The sequence below is a fragment of the Manis javanica genome, chromosome 13 (genome assembly GCF_040802235.1).
Source record: "Manis javanica isolate MJ-LG chromosome 13, MJ_LKY, whole genome shotgun sequence".
In the NCBI taxonomy this organism is placed as follows: Eukaryota; Metazoa; Chordata; class Mammalia; order Pholidota; family Manidae; genus Manis; species Manis javanica.
In genome coordinates this window covers 61,697,612-61,718,979 of record NC_133168.1, presented here as the reverse complement: position 1 = coordinate 61,718,979, position 21,368 = coordinate 61,697,612, and the positions used below count along the sequence as shown (strand labels likewise).

Here is a 21,368-nt window from a genome sequence, read left to right as displayed (position 1 = left end):
CAATGAAATTTAATTTCATATAATTTTCATATGTCACCAAACATTTTTTATTTTCTCCCCAGCCATCTAAAACATGTCAACCTCATTCCTACCCACAGGCTGTACAAAAAGAGATACCAGGCTGTATTTGGCCCACAGGTAGTAGTCTGCTGACCTCTCCTCTAGGATAATAGTATAGGAGTTTATTCTTTAAAGCAGAGGCTTAAGAGTCACTGGGGACATTTTGGGAGGGGAAGTAAAATACATCTTCTGAGAATCACGAGCACCTGTTGGCAAAGTCCATGAACCAAGAGTTCAGGCTGTCGAACTGCTAACTCCAAAAAGGAAAGGAAAAATTGAAGATGAACAATAAAGAATATGACAAAGTAGTTACACAATTAGTGCAAAGTTCACTGTTATTTTAATTCTACAGTGGGAAAAAAATTTAATAAAGTATATTATTTAAAGCCAAATAATGTGTCATAGTTCAGGTTTTAGATGTTTAGTAATTCTCGTTTTAATTCTTCTCCCTTGTGGATCTGAGTCTGCATCTTTCTCAGTTCAGTTGATCCAGACGGTAACTCTGGTTTCCTCTGGGGTGGAGAAGGCGTGGCTGTCTGACTAACCAACAGGGACCTGATCACCTAACTGTTCTGCGTTCAAAATAAAGACTTTCAGCCAAGGCTTTCCTGATGGCCCCTACACTTCAGCTTCTTGTCTGGTATTGCTGAGGGGACACGTCTCCATTCTTGTCAGTTACCACTCATGCATTTGCTTTTTGTCCATCAGAATCCATTGAACTCTCTCAATTGCTGCTCATGTCTGTCCTCTGATGTTTTTTTTTTTTTTTTGGTAGAGGTCTGGAAGGGAGAGAAAGAAATAGGTGGATTCAGTCTGTCATATCCTTTTACTTTAAAGTGAGTGGCTGGTATTTCTAAATTATGAAAGCATCTACCATCTTCCCTTTTTCTTATATCTTATTGCCTATTGCTGTCAAATTCTGTGATGAAATTTTTATTACAGTAGAGAGAAAAACAGAATAAATATCAATATTTGGCATTTGTATACTGCTTTTATTTCTTCACTCCAAAGGCTAACTTTCGATTGATTGTCATCAACTGGGTTTCTTTCATGCCACATGAAACAGGAATGAAAATTGATGCTGTTGATTTTATTTCGAAGTACTTCTGACTGGTTCTGGTTACTTATTAATAAAAGGTGAAAGTTTGTTTTGTTCTCATTTTTAATGTGTTTTCATTTCAATCTAGACACTGAATTTTCCTGCTTTAAAACTTAAAATTTATATCCACACTTTGTGTAATTTGAATCACACTAGTACATTTTACTATAAAAGCAGAAAACGCATAACTCCTTAGATCCATGGGCCATCCTCACTTTTTGGGAAGCCACAGGCAGCCATGTTCTTCTTTCGCACAGACTGTCTTGATCCTTGGCATATGGCTAAACCATGATGATTCTGGTGTGCTTCCCAACATACATGGTCAAGTTTTTCTGGTACTTGCAGTGTAAAAAAATGTTAATAGAGAAACTACATATACCAAACATCACCTTGTGAGCTTACTATGTCCACCAAACATCAGTCAGTTGAAGACAGAAATGGACATTAGTCAGTTTTGCTTTGGTGAAAATAAAAAAAATGTTCTCATGGGAGACCTGTTTGATCAAGTGATACCTGGATGGAGGAAGTCATCGCAAATAGTGAGAAGAGTAGGGAAGTGGGGAGGAGTACTGTGAATTAAGAATTATAATCTCTAAAAAAAAGAAGGGACTTGGAGATTGAGAGAGGCCAGCCATAAGGCCAGTGAGAGGTAGTTTGGACAGATGCTATGGACCTCTAAAGAACTCTGTATCAGACTTAAAGTGTTACACTATTTTGGTTGGAGCAAATTAAATGTAGGAACTTAATCAAATATTTGTTGAGTTGAATTCACTAGTAGATCTTTTCAAGTTCTGTTAAGCAGAATGTAATTTGTGTGATGTGATTGCTCCCAATGGATGTTTGATATTGTGAAAGAATGCTGGATTAGGAGTCACAGGAAGGACTTGGGTTTGAGCTTCATCTCTATCATTTAAACCCTCATAGGTGAGAAAATGAACTGATAATGCACAGGGGAATGCTAGTGAAAAAGTTAACAATGGAAAAGCAGAAGGTAGATTCTAATTCAAACTGCTGTAGATGAAGATTAAAAAAATCTCATTTAATGCTTTTTCCCCATTCCATGCAAGTAATAATAGAAAAATTTTAATGAACTTCATTGAGGTTTAATTCACATAACCAAGTGGGCTTACTTGAAGCGTATCATTCAGTGAGGTCTGACAAAGGCACAGGTTCATGTAATCATCTTACTGATCGAGATTTAGAACATTTCCATTTTGCTACCAAGCTCCCTCATGTTCCCCCTTCCATCTACCCTAGGAAACCAGTGATCAGCATTTTGTTTGACTGATTACATTTTCCCCCCTAAAATTTCATAAAAATGTAATCATATAGTTTGTCTTATTTTGTGCATGGCTTCTTTTACTTGGTATGTTTCTTAGGTTCATCTATGAGATAATAATCAGTTTGCTTATTTTATTAGTGACATTTGGGTTGTTTCTGGTTTGAGGCTAACATGACAATTTGTGACTAAGTCTTTGTGTAGGTACGATACTATTTCTCTTGAATAAATACCTCGGAGTGGGATTACTAGGTCATATTGTAAGTGCATGTTTAACACTGTAAGAAACTTTGAGTTTTTTGGAGTGGCTTTACTAATTTATATTCCCATCAACATTGTGTGAGAGTTCTGGTTTTCCCACATATTGGGCAACAGTATTGTCAGGCTTTTTGAACTTCAGGCATTGCAGTGTGGATGTGTTGGTATTTCACCATGATTTTAATTTGCCTTAGTTACTGGGGAACTGATGTTGAGCGTCATGTACTTATTGGCCATTCACATTTCTTCTTTAGTGAAGTGTCTTTTCAAGTCTTTGTCCATTTTAGTTATGCTGTTTATATTATTGAGTTGTATGAGTTCTTTAAGTATTCTCATACAAGCCATATGGCAGATATATGTCTTGGGAATATTTTTCTCCCAATATGTGATTTGACTTTTCCATTTCTTAATGATTTCTTTTGAAGAGCAGAAGGTTTTATTTTTTGGTAAAAACCAATTACAGTTCTTCCACAATCATTGCTTTTTGTGTTATACCCAAGTAATCTTTGCTTATTCCTAGATTTTTTTCTGGAAGGGCACTGTCAAGCAGAAATAATATATAAGCCACATATGTAACTTTAAGTTTTCTAGTAGCCATATTAAAATAATAAACAGTTTAAGTTAATCTAAATCACATGCTCTATTTAAGCTAATGCATCTAAGATAGTATTTCAGCATGTAATCAATACAGGCACACCTCGTTTTATTGTGCTCTGCTATATTGAACTTCGCAGATGTTATGTTTGTTACAAATTGAAGGTTTGTGGGAACCTGTATTGGAGCAAGTCTTTCAGTGCCATTTTCCCAGTCACATTTATTCATTTCAAGTTTCTGTGTCAGATTTTGGTGATTGTCACAACATGTCAGGCTTTTATATTATTATTATATGTTACGGTGATGTGCAATCAGGGTTAGGACTTACTGAAAGCTCAGATGATGGTTTGCATTTTTTAGCAATTAACTCATTCTTAATTAAGGTATACACATTGCTTTTTTAGACATAATGCTTTTGCATACTTAATAGACTACAGTATAATATAAACATAGCTTTTATATGCTCTGGAAACCCAAAAATTTATTTGACTTGCTTTATTGCAGTGTTCTGGAGCCAAACTGACAATACCTCCAAGGTGTGTTGGTATAAAAATTATTAATAAGATGTTTTTTTTTTTCATCATAAGTGTTTGAAAGCTGGAGTATATTTTATACTTACAGCACATTTCAGTTGGACTCAGCTTCCTTTCAAGTGCTCAATAGCATGGCTAATGGCTTCCATGTTGGACAGGATAGTTCTAGAACTATAGTTCTAGTTCTTGTTATAGTTCCTGCTTTTTTACTTGGCTTTGTGATCTAAGTTAATTTTTGTGCTTGATGTGAAGTGTAAGTTCATTTTTTTCTCCATTCAGATAACCAGTTTCCCTGTCATTTATCTTTTTTCACTTCCAGTAGAATTACATTGTACCTTTATCCAAAATCAATAGACCACATGTGTGGGTCTGTTTCTGGACTCAGTGTATTGTTCCATTTATCCTTATACCAGTACCATTCTGACTTGATTACAGTAGCTTTACAGTGGGCCTCAGAATCAGGTAGTGTGAGTCTCCCAACTTTCTCTTTTGCAATTTTACTCTTCTAGGTTCTTTTCATTTCCATGTTAAGTTTAGAATCAGTGTGTCAATTTCCACAACAAAACTGACTAGATTTTTGCCCCTTATAGAGGTTGAAAGATGGTCCCCCTCCCCAAAGAGATATGCCCATGTTCTAATTCCCAAAAACGTGCTTGGTACCTGAATTGGAAAGAAAGGGTCTTTGCAGATTAAATTAAGAATACTGAGATGAGGAGATCCCAAGTTATTCGCGTGCATCCTAAATGCAAGGACATCTATCCTTCCAAGGTAGACACACACAGAAGAAAACACATGGCACACAGATGTGAAAATGGAGGCAGAGATTGGAGTGATGTGGCCAGAAGCCAAGGAAGCTAAAGAATGCCAACTACCAAAAGCTGGAAGATGTAAGGAAGGATTCTCCCCTCGAGAGCCACTAGAGGGAGTGAAGCCTCGCTAACACCTTGATTTTGGACTTCTGGCCTCCAGGATTGAGAGAATAGATGTCTTGTTTCAGCCACAAGTCTGTGATAAATTATTGCAGCAGCCATAGGAAGCAAATACATCCATGATCAGGTTGAGGAACTTCCATTCTTTTCCTAGTCTTTTTTTCCCCAAGAATGAGTGTTGGAATTTGTCAAATGCCTTTTCTGCATAATTGAAAATTATTTTTTCCTGCTATTTTGCTAATATGGTCCTAATCTGTAAGGACTCTCTATTCACATGGTATTAATTTTAGCCTGATCATAGCTATTACCCATAGTAACACCTGTTTGTGAAAGTGTTGGGTCCCAACATGTTTTATCAGATTATAACTATGTCAGCATGAATCTTGTTTATATTTTCTAAGCACATTTTAAGAAGTCACTGAAGAGTCTGTGAAACAAGACTATCTTACAATAGTTAGAAGTGATCAATAAATTCATCCTGAAAGGTTCTCTGTAACTTGGACCACACTAGTAACCCTTGAGTCCAATTGGCCTTGAGAACTGTTTCATTTGACCTCCACAGTATTTCCAAAATTAGAAACTTATATTGAAACACCAGATATCATGTTTATCTTGAAAATTATATAGAATTGGTAATATTGCCCTGAATTGTAACATAGCAGTGATTGGCTGGAGCTGTATAGCATCTGGTCCTTACACAAAGAATATTTTTTTCACTTTAATCCCATTCCTCATTGTTTTAAACTTCATAGAGGTTTAAGTTTGTAACCTCTGCTGTAGAACCTGTTTAGAGGGCACCTTGTAATGCCAAGGCATGTGTGGCTGAGACAGGTTTCGGAAGAAGGAGGGGTCCGTTACCAAGTCAACGTGTTCAGAGAATTTGGTGGAAATAACATAAAGATAACTTCATTACTAAGGGAGTCAGTCTGATTGACTGCCTTATGGATAAAAATGGCACAAAACCCCAAAAAATCCAAACCCTAAGCCATGTAAAGAAAAGAAAGCACCAAAAAAAAACTCACCTGCTGCAACCAAAGAAAGAAGTACAGCGTTACAGTGTCAGATGTGAAAAGAGATGACAAAGCAAAGACACCAAAGTTTCTGCTGACGGGTGGTATGTTACAGTCCTTCACCCTTCTGCGTGGCACACTGAGGATTTTCACAAAGGTCCTTCCAGGCAGGGAAGAAGTCCGCATCATCCCTATGAAACATCAAGGAACCTTTACACATCAGTGTTGAATCTTGCCAGAAGCAGGAAAGCTTGCCGATGTCCAGGGTACCACGCTGAACTGGGCAAATGAACTGAAGCTCCTGAGGGTGGGGTACTCCCTGGGCTGGCTGGAAGGTGGGCTGGCGAGGACGTAAAGGTATTTCAGAAGTGTGGCAGATCTCCCCCCAGCAGGTTCTCTGCTCCTCTCCAGCTGAGTTCCACAATCCCCTACCACTCCTCCCCTTGTCCTAAAACCCTCAGGCCACAGAAAAAGGAGATAGAAGTAACACAGCCCTAAAACTGAAATTCAGGATAGGGAACTCAGACACCTCTCGGGTGAAAAGGAAAGTGCACCAGGAACTCACACTCAGCATATTAGCACAAATACAAGGTCAGTTGTTAACTTTTTAAGAATAAGCAAAATAAAAGATAGGACACAGTTGTTATGCAAACATGCTGTAACTTGGGAGATGGGAGTAGGAACCCAGAGAAAGCATGCAGAAGACAGATGAAGAACCAAGAACATAAACAAGGAATATAGATTCATATTCCTTGTGTATTTTAGTCTAAAGAATATGTATGCAGATTCTTTAAAACAGCTCAAGGATGATATGAGAATGTGAAGAAAAGAGAAATTGTGTACCTAAGAAAATTGAGATCCAAAACAATATTAAAAATCCAATGAACTAGAAAAACCAATGAACAGGATATTTTGAGAGAGTCAGTGCAAGTCAAGAGAAGATGGATGTGGAAGACAAAGATCAAGAATAAAGATAATGGTGATGCTGAAGTAGAAAATCCAACCCATGAAAGATAAACTTACTCAGATACGTAATATGAAAGGGACACTATACTAAGAAAAGGAGCATGGAGGCCATCAACTGCAAGATCATACTATATACTGGGGAAAAAACTGATACAGAATAATTGACATTGAAGTACAGCCCAGATAAATATCCAAAGGATACTTTAACGATAAAGAATTCTTCAGGCATCCAAGCAGAAAAATCAGATTACCTCCCAGGGAAAAGTCTTATAGGATTCAGATCTCTCCACAGAAATCTAATGTCAAAAATCAGTGAAGCAATTACCTTCTTGTTCTACTAGGTTTTGAAGGAAGGCATGCCTCTAAAATATTTACCCTGCTCAGTTTTTACTTATGTATAGAGATAAGAAGATAAAACATTAAGGTACTCTATAAGCCCTCTCTAAGAAAACTACTTGAAAGAGAGAACAGTCCATTAAGAAAGGAAGAAAGATAAAGAATTTAAGAATGAATACGCTATGATGAACGCTGAGTTCATTTAAATACAGAATTAAGACATCTGGGAGAATAAGGTAGCAGAGTCCTTATAAATGTTCCAAGTGCTAGTAAGCCAAAAGTAATATAAGCAGTGGAAACTGGGAGATTGAGGTGAAGGTGGGTGGAAGTGTATGATGCTCTTAACCTCTATTTCAGAGACTAAAATATGTAGTGAATTCCTTATATGGTTTTCAGTCCTTTCACTTAACACAGGCCTCTTTTGGGAAATACATATCTTGCAGAGAAGAGAGCAACTTCTGGAGACTGGCTTCAGTTTCTTTTTCTTAAGTTAAAACAACATAAAAAACTTCAACATTACTTAAAGCATTCGTAGTACGATTCCCTAACTAAAAAATTATTTCCGTCTAATTTTTCTGGGCCGTAATGTCTTCATCTGTAAGATGGGAGTCCTAGTATCTCACACAGGGCTGTCATGAGGATGCCGTTTATTTACCTGCGAAGTGCTTAGAAGAGTGCCTGGCTCACAGTTAGGGGTCGCATTTAGGCGGCCTCTATTCCAGTGCTGCACGAAGAGGAGGTGAGTAAGTTTGGCTCATTGCAGCGTGCCCCAGCATCTGCCGTGTTTTTCTCACTTAGGATTTGGTACAGAGCGGTTCATCCTGGTGGTGTCTGAAGTGAACAGCCTCCGACACAGTCCGGGGCTTCGGGCTGGTTCGGGTCTACCTGCGCCAGCTCTGCACCTGGGCGACCTTGGCTTAGCCCACACGGATGACTCAACCGGCCCGGCGTCTGGGCGCTCGTCCTCTTCCTCCGCCCAGGCCGCCGACCCCCTGGCTCCCCGGCGGGGCCTCCTCCTGCCACGTGACGCCCCCGCCAGGGGCCCCAGCGCCCTCCTCGCGGACGCGCCGTTCCGGCTCCCGGGCTCCGCCTGTGCGCGGCCTCCTCGGCGCAGCCATCCTCGCGGCTGCCGAGGGCGGCAAAGCCCACGGCATCTGCCATTTGTCATTCAGCCCTGCGGTACCGCCCCGAGCCTTGATTTAGACACGTCTGGGGCGTATTTTGGCCTCACTTTCCTGGCAGACGGACGGGCCAACGGACTGGACGGCGCTACTCGCAGCCCTGCGGACCGCGGGCCTGGGCGCGCGGGGTGCTTCCCCGGGTCGCCGTCATGGCCGCGGAGGCGGCGCGCCCGCGCAGCCTCGCCTGAGTTCCGGGGGGCTCTGGCCCCGCAGGGTAGGTGGCTGGGCGCCGGCGGCCCGCTCGGTACCGGGGGCCTCGCGGCGGGCCTGGGGGCGGCGGGGCGGCCGCGTTGCCGCGGAGCGAGGACCGTCCCGGGCGCCGTGCCGCGCCGGGGAGGGTGTGCCGGTGCCGCCGCGCCGCGTACGTGACGGGGTCCGGCGCCTCGGGACCGAGTGGGAAACTCCGGCAGATTGTCACCGCGCAAGGCGAGTGGACTTGGACAAAAAATTCTTCCAACTGGTCGTTCCAAATGCCACTCTTCGACGCGTTCGTGTATATTTGATTTGGAGTAAGTAATCGGTTTTTGAAACCTGGCACTCTAACCTTGCCAGAAGGCCAAAAAAAAAAAAAAAAAGTCTGTTAAAAGTAATGTGACTAAACATGAAATGTTTGCATTTACATTCATTATGGAAATAGGTTTTAGTTTTTGCTTTAATATTCTGGACTCTATCAGATCGACTCTTAAAACTATTTACAAATGTGGGCTTCTAAAAATTTCCAACATTAGGATAGCTGATAATGCAACTTGGTTCTTGAGACTCAGCATCAAACTTTAAGTATGGTGGCAGGAATTTGTACTTCTTAATAAACTCCTGTAATTTTGATGTTTCTTTCAACAAATGTGTTACTTTTACGTTTTAGGAAACCAATAAAAATTAAAAATAGAAACACTCAGCTTAGGTCCTCCTTCTTCCAGGAATCCTCCCCAAACCCCTCCCTCCCCAGGCAGGATCTGAGGCCCCTCCTGTGAGCTTTCTGGGGCCTCACCAAGGTCCTGGTCCCTTGTTGCCCCCGCCCCCCTCCTGCCCACCCCTCCGCAGTATATTAACCCATCAGTCTCTCTTGGAGCCCGGTAGATACTTAGCACATGGTAAGTGATGCATACTATTTAATAACCAAAGGAAAAGGTAAAATGACCTTATGTTTCACAGTTTACCTCAAAAATTATAGTGGTAAATGTATATGCTCTTAGATAAGCACATTAATTTTAAAGTTAAGGATCAAGAAAAGCTGACGATGTCTAATGTCCATGTTCCACGTCCTGGCAGTTCCACTCCTAGATATTTATCCTCTAGAGCAATGTTTTTCAAAGTTTGAAGCCCATTTTAGTGGGTCGTGAGATCAGTTAAATGGATTAATGATCAGAATTTGTAAAACATGAACAGAGACTGGAAGATATCACAGTGTGTCTCAAGTCATAGGATATTTGCTTCATGAAACTTTTCTCTCTCTCGGGTTTATGCACACACAGATGTGTGTCATGATGTAAAACGTCATTCCTTCGTATGAGTCATGGGCAAAAAAGTTTGAAAGCCACTGCCCTAGATAAATTTTCATACATATGCACAAGCAGACATCCACAGGTTTATTGCAGTGTTATTTGTAGTACCCCAAAGCTGGAAAGCAACCTTTGTGTCCATTTGGAGAAAGGTAGATTGTATACTCTAGTCATAAAATGGAACCCACCCAGTTCTGTGGTGAATGGAGTAGTTTTTCATTTTAACACAAATGTGTCTCAATGTTGAGTCAAAAAAAAACAACAACAAATTGCTGAAGAATATGATATAATCCGTGTGAAATTCAGAACCTGGTGAAATAAAACTGTTGTTTAGGAAGGCACACATAAGCTTTTAAAGTAGAAAAGAAAAATAAACTAATACCATAAAAGTAAAGCTAGTAGTCATCTCCTAAAGGAGAGGACATTTGAATATGTTTGGGGACAGGAGGGCATTTGGGATGCTGGAAATACTTCATCTCCTGACTTGGGCAATGGTTGCATAGCTGTTTGCTTCATAACTGTTTGTTAAATGATACATATAATCTGTACATTAACTTCCCCCCAAGTACATTAAAATAGGGGTGTCCTAAAATGAAGAAGCCTGAAGCTCTAGTCTGTTTTTTCCAGCTTGTCTTTAAAAAAAAAAAAAAATCATGATCAGGAAGAGGTTCCTAGGCAATTTAACAATATCACTGATGTTTTATTTCATAAATTCTTTGGTGGATACATCAATGTTCATGAAATTCCATGTATGTTAAATGTTTTTATATCTTAAATAATTTTTTTAATATTTGGAAAAAATCAAAATCATTCACAGATAATATTGTGAACATTTTGGTGTGTTCGCCTTCTAAAAGCAACTTTTGTGTTATCTTCTACAAAATTGAAATTATATTACATATAGGAATATAAGCCAAAATCAAATTCCTTCATGACAAAATTAAATACTGAACAGTATATAAAAACATAACAGATCTTCATCAAGGATTTTAAAATGCCAATGCCATCATATTTACCTAAACAATTTCAGATCTTCAGTTACTCGAGGCCACATTTCAAATGCTCAATAACCACATGTGGCTGGTGGCCACATATTTTATTGTGTTATTTTACATTATACTATACTAATATATTTTACTAACAACATTTCCATCATTGCAGAGATTTCTGTTGGAAAACAGTTAAGACACAAATCCTTTGTTGGTTATACACACTGCAGATACTCTTCTCTTTGTGCTTTTGTGTCTTGAAGATATTCTCTACTGTTAAGGAAAATACATCTTGACATTTTTTTCTGAAAGTTTTAAAGTTTGTATTTTCTTTATACTTTCAGCTCTTTAAATTTATCTGACACATATGTGTACAGATGTATATATTGTATTTATGTGGTGGGATCAAGATTGATTGCTTTTCTTTTTCCCATGTGGAGTGGTGACTGTCCCAGTGCCAGGCATTTGCTGTGCCACCTTTGTCATGTACATATTCTCAAATATGCTTGGGTCCTTGCTGGGTTCTTTACTCTGGTCACTGGTTTGTCTCTCTCTCTCTCTGCAATTACTGCAGATTTTTATTTACTGTTGCTTTATATGTAGTGTATTTTTCGGTTCAAAAAATTTCCTTTCATTGTATTTTTTCTTACCCCATGAGATTTTTGAAGTATATTTTAGTCCCAAATGTGGAAGGTTTTGTGAGTTATCCTTTTGTTATTGATTTCTAACTTGCACTGTAGTCAGCAAATGAGGGCTCTATGCTACCGACTCTTTGAAATTTGAGAGTTGCTTTGTGGCCTCCTGGTTAGTTTTTCAACTGCTCCTTGAATGACTGAGAAGACTATGTACTCACAGACTTTTGGGGCAAGGTAGGCATATAAATATATATATTTATGCAAACACATGTATATGTCTTAGATCAAGCATAGGAATTGTGGCATTCAAATCTTTTTTAACTAATTTTTTGGTTTTTTTGTCAGTTACTGAAGATAAGTATAATAAAAATATCAATAAAATAATGATTTTTTTCAGTCTCTCCTTCTAATTCTGTCAGCTTTGCATTGTAAAAGTTGAACGTATATGTAGTGTAGAATTGCTCTATCTTCTCTGTGAAGTGGACCTTTTGTCATTCTCTAGTGATGTTCTATATCTCCTTACCCAAACCTGTTACCTTAAAATACATTTTGTTTTATAATACTCCACTCATGCCTTTCTCTTTGTTAGCATTTGCTTAGAGTATCTCTTTCAGATAGGTGAAACCTCATTGTTCTAATTCACTCTGAAAATCTTTGTCCTTAACTGGAGCTCTTAGTCCAATTAAGTTTAATGTAATTACTGATATATTTAGGATTAAAGGTAGCATTCTGTTTTGTAGTTTTTACTATCTTCTTTGTATTTTTATTTTTTCTCTGCCACCTTTTACATTTTTTCATATTCCATTTTCCTCCCTTTTGACTAGTATGAAAATTGCCTGTTTTATTTAGTTTAATAGTTTTCTTTAAAATTTTAATCAAATTGACAATCTAATGTTTATTAATTTTATTTTTCTTACAAATAATTCAAGAAACCCAGCTTGCTTTAACACCAGTTAATCTCCTGGCTTGCATGTTGTTGTCATCCAGAATTTTAGTTTCATCTTGATTTTTTTGTCCTGTAAATTCAACATCATTTTTTCTTTTTAAGGATCCCCTTTGCTTGTCATTCCTTCTTGTATCTCAGTTCTGTTTTCTTAACTATATAGTTTAGAAGCTTGTTTATTAAGGGACTGTTGATGGCAAACTTTATCTGAAAATGTCTTTATCTTACTTTCTCATTCATGAATGATGGTTTTGTTCGGTATACAATTCCAGGTTGACAGCTTCCTTCTAAGCCATTTGGAGGTATCAGTCCATTGACTTCTATTTTCAATGTTACTGTAAGTTCAAGTAACTGTTATTTGGTTGGTAATCTGTTTTCTTTTTGCCTGTTTTTAAGATATTCTTTTTTCTTATGATCCACAGTCTTCTGACAGGGTGTCTAAGTAAGTGTGGACGTTTCATTTGTCCTGGATTTACTGTCTCCTGTCCCTTAGGTTTGTCTTTCATCAGTTCTCAAAAGTTTTATCCTCTGTCTCTTTCAATATTGCTTTTCCTCCATTTTTTGTATTCTTTCTTTCAAGAATTCTGATTAGACTTCTGTTGAGACTTTATCATCCTTGTCCTTTAATCTAACTTTTATATATTTTACATACTTCTATCCATGTTGAATTCTGGATAATTGCTTCAGATCTTTATCCTAATTTTTGTCTAACTTGTTTTTCTCCAAATTGAGCTACAAGTTATGTATGATAAAAATGCAAAAATAAAATGTATAGCTTGATTAAATTATGTATATATCTGTGTGATCACCACCAGATAAAAATGTAAACATTTTTATCCCTGCAGAAGTCCCTTCTGTCCCTTCCTATTAGAGCCACTTCTCTCCCCACTGTCCTGACTTCTATCACCATGGATTATTTCAAGTGTTCTCAAACTTCCTATAAGTTTAATTTATTCTTCTTTGGTATCAGTTTTATTTCATTCACAGGATATTTTTGAGAATCATCCATGTTGCATGTATAAGTAGGTATTTTTGTTTTGCTTTATTTTTTGTTTATAGCAAGGGGTGGCAAACTAGGACCTGTGGGCCAATCCTATTCCAACCTACAACATATGTTGGCATATAAAATTATATTGGGCATAGCTATGCCCATTCAGCAGAGTTGAGTAGTTATAACAGAAACCATATGATACCCCAAGCCTAAACTATTTACTATTTGGCTCCTTACCGAAAGTTTGGTGACCCTTCGTCTAAATGCAATACTGCATTATGGCTGTTTCACAACTTATTTAACCATTCTCTTTGGTGAACATTTGAATTGTTTTCAGTTTGGGGTCGTTATAAATAAAATTGTTACAAATGTTCTCAAAACTGCTATTGGTGTACATGTATTTTTATCTCTTGGATGTATATGAAGAAGTTGAACTGATGGTCTTTGTGTGAGTTGGCTGCATTTCCATGAATATTAATAATGTTGAACATCATTTCATATCTTTACTGTCCACTCAGATTTCTTCTGTGAAGTGCTTGTTCAAATCTTTTGCCTATATTTTTTTTACTAGGTTACTCTTTCTGTTAATTTTTTGTTCCTTATATATTTTGGATAGGAAGTTTTTATCAGATACGTATTTGCAAATATTTTCTACCTCTCTGAAATTTGCATATTTACTCTCTTAACGGTGCCTTTGAATGAGAGCTGTGTTTATCTGTGTTTTTGGAGGGGTGGAGGGGGGCCATTAGTGTTTTTTTGAATTCCACACACAGAATTATCTCTCACCCTCATTTTTGCCCACCCTCAAGGTCCTAAAGATATTTGCCTATGGTTTCCTCCAGGAACTTTATAGTTTTAGTCCTTGCACTTGTCATTGATTTATCTCCAGTTGATTTTTGTGTATGATGTGAAGTAGGGATTAAGATTTATTTTCCATATGTACATCCATCTGCTTTACATATTTATTGAAAAGACTTTTCTTTTTCTATTGAATTCAGTGGGCCCTTTGTTGAAAATGAATGATCATATATTTGGATCTGTTTCTGGACTCTATTCTGTTCCACTTAGACTATCAATTCTTCCATCTGTACCACACTTTACTAATTACTATAGTTTATAGTAAATCTTGACATACAGTAGTATGAGCCCTCCAATTTTGTTCTTCTTAAGGATTGTTTTGGCTATTTAAGTGCTTTTGAGTTCCATATAAATTTTAGAGTGAGCTTGTCAACATCTGTTTAAAAAAAAAGTCTGCCAGACTTTTGATTAGGATTGTGTTGACTCTGCAGAACAATTTTAGGAGAATGGACATTTTTATAGAATCTTTCAATTTATGAGCATAGTATATCTCTCCATGGAGTAGGTTCTTCACTTATTCTCAGCATTGTTTTGTGTTTTTCAGTATAAAGGACTTCATGTTATTAAATTATTTCTAGGCATTTGGGGTTTTTTGTTATTGTAGATAGTATCATTTTTTTCTATTTTATTTCCAACCATCAAGTTAGTATATAGAAATACAATTCATTTTTATATATTGAGCTTGTATTTTATGATTTTGCTAAATTCAATTATCAGTTATTATAGGTCATTGGGGATTTTCTAAATGCACAATCATGTCATCTGCCAAAAACAAACAAACAAAAAAGGTTTGCTTGCCTTTCTAATCTCTATTTCTTTTTTCTTTTTCTTGCTTTATAGCACTGGCTGGGAACACCAGAACAATATTTAAGGAAGTATTAAAATGGATATCCTTGCTTTTTCCTGATCTTATGGGAGGATACCTCAGTATTTCACTATTAAGGATGATGTTCACTACATGTTGTTTTATGGAATCTCTTTAGTAAATTGAGGAAATTTTCTTCTATTCCTGGCTTACTAAGATTTGATTTCACATATGAGTATTGAATTTTTAAAAGCTTTTAATTACAAATAATTTTAGACTTACAGAAGAGTTGCAAAGATAGTAGAGAGTGTTCCTATTTACTGCCACCCAGCTTCCTCTAATGTTAACATATATAACCATATTTTGGTATACTCACCAAATTAAGAAATTAACATTGGTATAATACAGTTAACTAAAAGACTATTCAGATTTCCCCAGTTTTTCCACCAATGTACTTTTTTTCCCTAAGATCTAATCCATATACCACATTGCATTTAGTTGTCATGTCTCTCTTGTCCAGTCTGTGACAGTTCTTTAGTCTTGTTTTACGTGACCTTGCCACTTTTGAAGAATACTTGTCATGTGTTTAGTATAGTGTCCCTCAACTTGGGTTTGTCTGCTGTTTTCTCACAGTTAGACTGAGGGGATGGACTTTGGGGGAAGAATAACACAAAGATGTTGTGCCCTTCCCATTGCATCGTATCTGGAGGCACATAAATCCACATGAGCATGTTAACCTTGATCACCTAGTTTAGACAGTGTCTGCCAGGTTTCTCCATTGTAATATTACTACTATTCACTTTCTGTACTCTATTTTATTAGAAGCAAGTCCATACTTAAGGGGAAGAAAGGGAAGAGTTTCACATGATTTGTGGATGTATGTTAAAATTACCATAATAATTAAATATTTTGAGGGAGTTGTGTAAATGTCCTATTTCTCCTTAAAGTTTGCCCACTAATTTTTTAACTTCCAGCTGATCTTGCCTGTAGCAATTATTACTGAGGTGATTTTCCATTTCTTTCATATATTAATTAACAAGAATTCTGACATTAGAGCCAATCAGCCTGGGTTTAATTCCTGGTTCTTCCTTTTCCTTGTTATACAGTATAATCGTGAACAGTTCTCTATATTTTGATTTTTCTTCTCTGTAGGATAGAGATAGCGAGTATCTATCATAGAAGGTTGTTAAGAGGATTAAATGAGCTAATACATAAAGGGCTAAATTTGTGCTTAGCCCCTAGGATGTACTCATTTTTTCATTCTGTATTTCTTGATGTGGTAGATTATTTTAATTATTTTAGTAGTTATATTAATTACTAAATCATCTTGTACTCTTGGGTAAACCTTACATATATTTATATGATATGGATTTAACTTACTGTTTGATTTTTTTTCATGTACTATTCATGATTCATACAGTAGCTGTTCTTTTGCCATATACCAAAAAGACATAATAAATGATAGATTCCTAAATATGCACATGTGTGTGTGTTACACAAAAGCTTAGCAACAGAGGTGGCGAAATACCCAACTTTCTAGAGCAATTTATATCTGAGTCCCTTGGTAGAGATATGGAGATAGCTCTTGCAAATGAGTTTTTTTTAAATACTGAATTGACAAAATTCAAACTGGCTTAAATTGTGAAAAATGGGCACTCAGCAGGAAGGAAAAATGTTCTTAGCTTTTCTACATGTGTTGCCTTAAACATTGTATTACTGTAGAGTTTTTACTACTTGGAATATTTTATAGGCTCATTTGCCAACATTATGTATTAATAAACACTTGATGTGCCCAGCAATGTGTTGTTCTGATGTGGGATACTTCTTTGCTCTAAAGGAGCTTATGGGTCAGTCAGGATCATGTAAAAAGTTGAAGGTAGACCTATGTGAATCATTCAGGGAAATTCAGTGTCTGTTAACATTTTTTTAATTGATAAAATTGAACTCTAATATCTTTCTTGTCTGTTCCTTTCACACCTCTTAGCATATTGGATTAGGCCCTTACCGTCTTATGCTACTTCTCCCTATATTGAGGTTTCCTTCCCTTCCCATCATGTGCAATGACTGCTGGCGTCAGTTCACTGAAAGGGATCATTCAGTGACATTCCACGACTTGAGAAAACAGGTCCTTGACTTTTTAGCCTGACAGTGTTCTTCTCTGTCTATCCCATTTTGCTTTACTAGCCCTGTAGTCTTTCTTCTCAGAATTAGTCCAGTGGCGTGGTTGGTCTCTCTACTCACCAGAACCTGAAGTCACTCACCTGTTTTGAGGCTGTGCTTTTATTCATGCCATTTCCTCTGCCTTAATGGATTTTCCAAAAATTTTCCTGGCTCTTCATAGGATACTCACTCCACAATCCTACTAGCTAGATAGGAACCCTATAATTTGTAATCTATAGTCCTTATTAAATTCTTACCTTTCATTACCAATCTTTAAATCTAAATGTCATTTCTAGTTGGTCTGGTTCTTAGCGATAGGGTTCCAGTACCTGCCATGATACTTTGCATACAAAGAGCTATTGCTAAATAACTACCACTCTTAAGTATCTACCGTAATTGTGCTATAATTTTGCAAAGTAAGTATTATTGTCTCTGTTTTAAATTGTGAAGAAACTCAGTGTCAAAGAGATTAAGTAACTTGCCCAAGATTAAGTAACTTGCCCAACACTATATAGTTAGTAAGTGGCAAAACTGGTTTGTCTGATTCAAAGGCTCTTGCTATTTCATTTATGCTGTGCTGCTTTGGTACTAAAAATAAATAGAATTATTAAACAGATGTATTTATGGTTAAAATAGCACTACTGAAATTGCATCATTTACATTGCCATTATGCTTTGTGGAGTCTTCACTTTAGTGATCTTGTTAGCTGCTGTGAACTGATATACTTTCACTTTCTTTGGATTTTCCTACTGTTTTTACTGATACTAATGGATAAGATTTGGCTTATTTTGGGGTCAGTGAAACAGATAAAGACTTAGGCACAATTTGTTTGGTCTTTACTTTTAACTGAAAAAATTTGTATTTGCCTAATACTTTATCAGTTGCCTAGTAAAGGTTAAAAATAGTCTTTTTTGAAGTATTTTTATGAAGTATTTTTTCTCTTTCTATTGAGGTATAAAATATACAAGGAAAGAGTATAGAGTGTGCCAATTTATACAACTTGATGAATTTTTATATATATTTACCCCTGTGTAACACTAGATCAAGAAAGACAATATTACATGCATCTAGAAAGAGAAAATTCTTTCATGCATCTTCCAGCCAGTATCTCCCCTAACGGTACTGATTTCTGTCACTGCAGATTAGTTTTGCTATCTTGAACTTTAAGGGTAACCAAATAGTTATATATTCCTTTGTGTCTGACTGCTTTCACCCAACATAATTTTTAAAAACTCACTTATGTTGATCCACATATACGTAATTTGTTTTTTCTCACATATATTTCTTCTGAGTAGCACTCCATTATATTAACATATCATGACTTGTTTATTTGTTAATAGACGTGGATTATGTTCTAATTTTGGCTATTGAAATAAACTTGCTATGAATAGTCATAAGCAGATCTTTTGGTGGACATTTGTAGTATTTCACTTGGGAATTTAGCTAAAACTAGAATTAAGTCATATGGTAGCCATATGTTTAATTTTAGCAAATTTTGCTGAACAGTTTACCAATAGTGAATGAGTGAACGAACACTCCTAGCCTAAGAGTTACAGCTGTAGTGTTTTCACCAGCGCTTGATGTTGTTATTCTTTTTCACTAAGCTTTCTGGTGGATGTGAGGTTATATTTCATGGTTTTCATTTCCACTTCCTTCATTATTAATAATGTTGAGCACCTTTCCATATGTGTTTTAGATAATTTGGATTTTTTTGTGTGTGCAGTACTCATTCAAGTATTTTTGTGTATTTTTATTGGGTTTGTCATCTTACGGTTTTGTAGGAATTTATATTCTGGATAAGAATTCTTTAGTGGATATATGTATTGCAATAGCTTCTTGAACTGTGGCTTGGGCTATCGGGCAATATTTGCAGTCTCTGCCATAGCTTTGGTTTGTGAGTACTTTGTAGGTGCTTAATAAACATTTTGTTTGATTAACTCTCAGCTATGTCACATGGCAACCTCATAATAATACATGCAGATATCACAGCTGTGTGTTAGAAAACTCTTCCAGATCTATTTGACAAGAAGTGTGCCAAGGTGTAATGGAGTCAGCTGCATTGTAGTGAGACAAATGTCCAGATCTTGTTAAAGTTCATCTCAAGTAACCCAGTGTTTTTCTTCTTTATATGCCATTGTTGCCATCAAAGTAATGGGAAGGGAATGAAACCCTAAATCAAGATAATTTAAAGAAAGATGTAGCTCAGCAGGGCTCATACAAGGATTTTGGTCTTGATTAGCTCCTAAACATCCTTCATCCTTTACATTTTGGAAAAGAGACTGGAGGTCTAGAAACCAGATCTGTTTGTTTTAATTTTGCTATCGGCTGCCATTAATGCAGTCAGTGGATATAAATTTTTCATAGGAAATATTTAGTATTACTAGACCTTGAAACAAGAGCTCTCTGTTTGATAAGTAAGGTTTGGGACCATCCAGTATTAAATGACCTTTCCTCTTTCATCCCTGAGAAAGAGACTCTGAAATATCCAGGAAGGGTAGAGGTATTAATCTGCTTGGGCTGCCATAAAAAAAATACTATAGACTCTATGGCTTAAACAACAGAAGTTTATTTACTCACAGATACAGAGTCTAGAAGTCCAAGATGAAAGTGCCAGCAATTCCATATTCTTGTGAGAAATTTCTGGCTTCTAGACAGCAGCCTTCTTGTTGGGTTGTCACTTGACCTCTCCTCTGTGCATATGTGGACAGAGGGTGGTGTCTGATATCTCTTCCTTTTAGGAGAACACGAGTTCCACCTCTATGACCTCTTCCTCTTTAAAGGCCTTGTCACCAAATATAATCATATTGGAGGTTATGGTTTCAACATATGGATTTTGCAGGGACATAATTCAGTCTATAACATTCTGCCTTCTGCCCCCACTAAATTCATGTCCTTTTTGCATGCAAAATACATTCATTCCATCCCAACAGCCTCAAACCATTCCAGCAGCAATTCAAGAAGTTTATAGTCCCAAATCTTACCTAAACATCATCTAAATCAGATGTAGATGAGACTCGAGGTGTGATTCATCTCCAGGCAGAATTCCTTTCCAGTTGTGAACCTGTGAAACCAAACAAGTTCAGTGGTTCCAAAATACTATGGTGGGACAAGCCTAGGGATAGACCTTCCCATTACAAAAGGGAGATGTTGGGAAGAAGAAAGGGGTTGAAGGGTCCTAAAGAAATCTAAACTCTAGCAAGGCAAATTCTGTTGCATTTTAAGGCTCAGGAATATTTCTCTTTGGTTTGATGATCTGCCCTGTGTCACCATGGCCCTACGTGGTGGCCCTAACCCCTCAGGCACTGGATGAGGGCTGCCTGGCCCACTGAAACCAAGGCATACCATGCCTTCTGAAATTAAAGAGGAAACACCTTGCTGATGGGCATGTAGCGTAAGTGGAATAGTGATGATGTCTGAATTGCCTTTAGGGTCATTCTTTCCTTTCTTGAAAAATAAAGCATGTTTGCAGTCACATAACTCTATCAGCTAGTCCTATTCAATCTCAGAAGTCCAAAAGACTTCCTTTATGTCATCCCATCTACGTTTCCTTGGTTCATACTGGCAGTGTCTCTGCTGGTATAGTCCCATCTCTGGTTTCTGCTAACTTGGCTGATTAACTCAAAGGGGAATCTTACAGAGTGACTGTCCATCCACATCTCTGGTGTTCTCTCTAGGACATGGTTTCTTATTGTTTACAGTATTAATAGAGAGTTTTTCCAAATCTTCAAATTCTCATTCCCTTTTGCTTATTGATTCCTTCAATTTTCTTTTCTTGCATTTTACTATAAGTAGTAAGGAGACCACAACTTCAACACTTAGTTTAGAAATATCTTCAGCTAAGTATCCAGTTTCATCACTTGCAGGTTCTTCCTTCCACTAAACACTAGAACATAATTCAGCCAAATTCTTTGGTACTTTATAGAAAGGATCATCTTTCCTCCAGTTTCCAATAGCGTGATCTTTATTTCCTCCTGAGTTTTCACCCAAATCACCTCTAACATTCATATTTCTACCAACAGTCTTGATAAGGCAATCTTGGATTTTTCTAGCACATACCTCAAAACTCTCCCAGTCTCTACCCGTTACCCAGTTCCAAAGCTACTTCCACATTTTTAGGCATTTGTTAAAGCAGCTGCTCACTTCATGGTACCAAATCTGTATTAGCATGCTTAGGTTGCCATAGCAGAATACCACAGATTGGGTTGCTTAAATAACAGAAATTTCTCAAAATCCTGAAGGCTAG

The 21,368-nt window shown here is 37.2% G+C and overlaps 1 protein-coding gene across 2 annotated transcripts in view; it reads left to right on the top strand.

Annotated features, from left to right (window-relative positions):
* Positions 1 to 21,368, top strand: part of PLAGL1 (PLAG1 like zinc finger 1) — a 110,930-nt gene that overhangs the window by 35,523 nt on the left and 54,039 nt on the right. The window contains exon 1 of one of the 2 annotated variants that reach the window (XM_073219697.1): positions 8,505 to 8,754. The exons of the other annotated variant lie outside the window; for it this stretch is intronic. The gene's annotated coding sequence lies outside the window, so the exon portion shown is untranslated. Of the gene's footprint in view, positions 1 to 8,504; positions 8,755 to 21,368 lie in introns of those variants that run through there. 2 annotated transcript variants of the gene reach the window in all.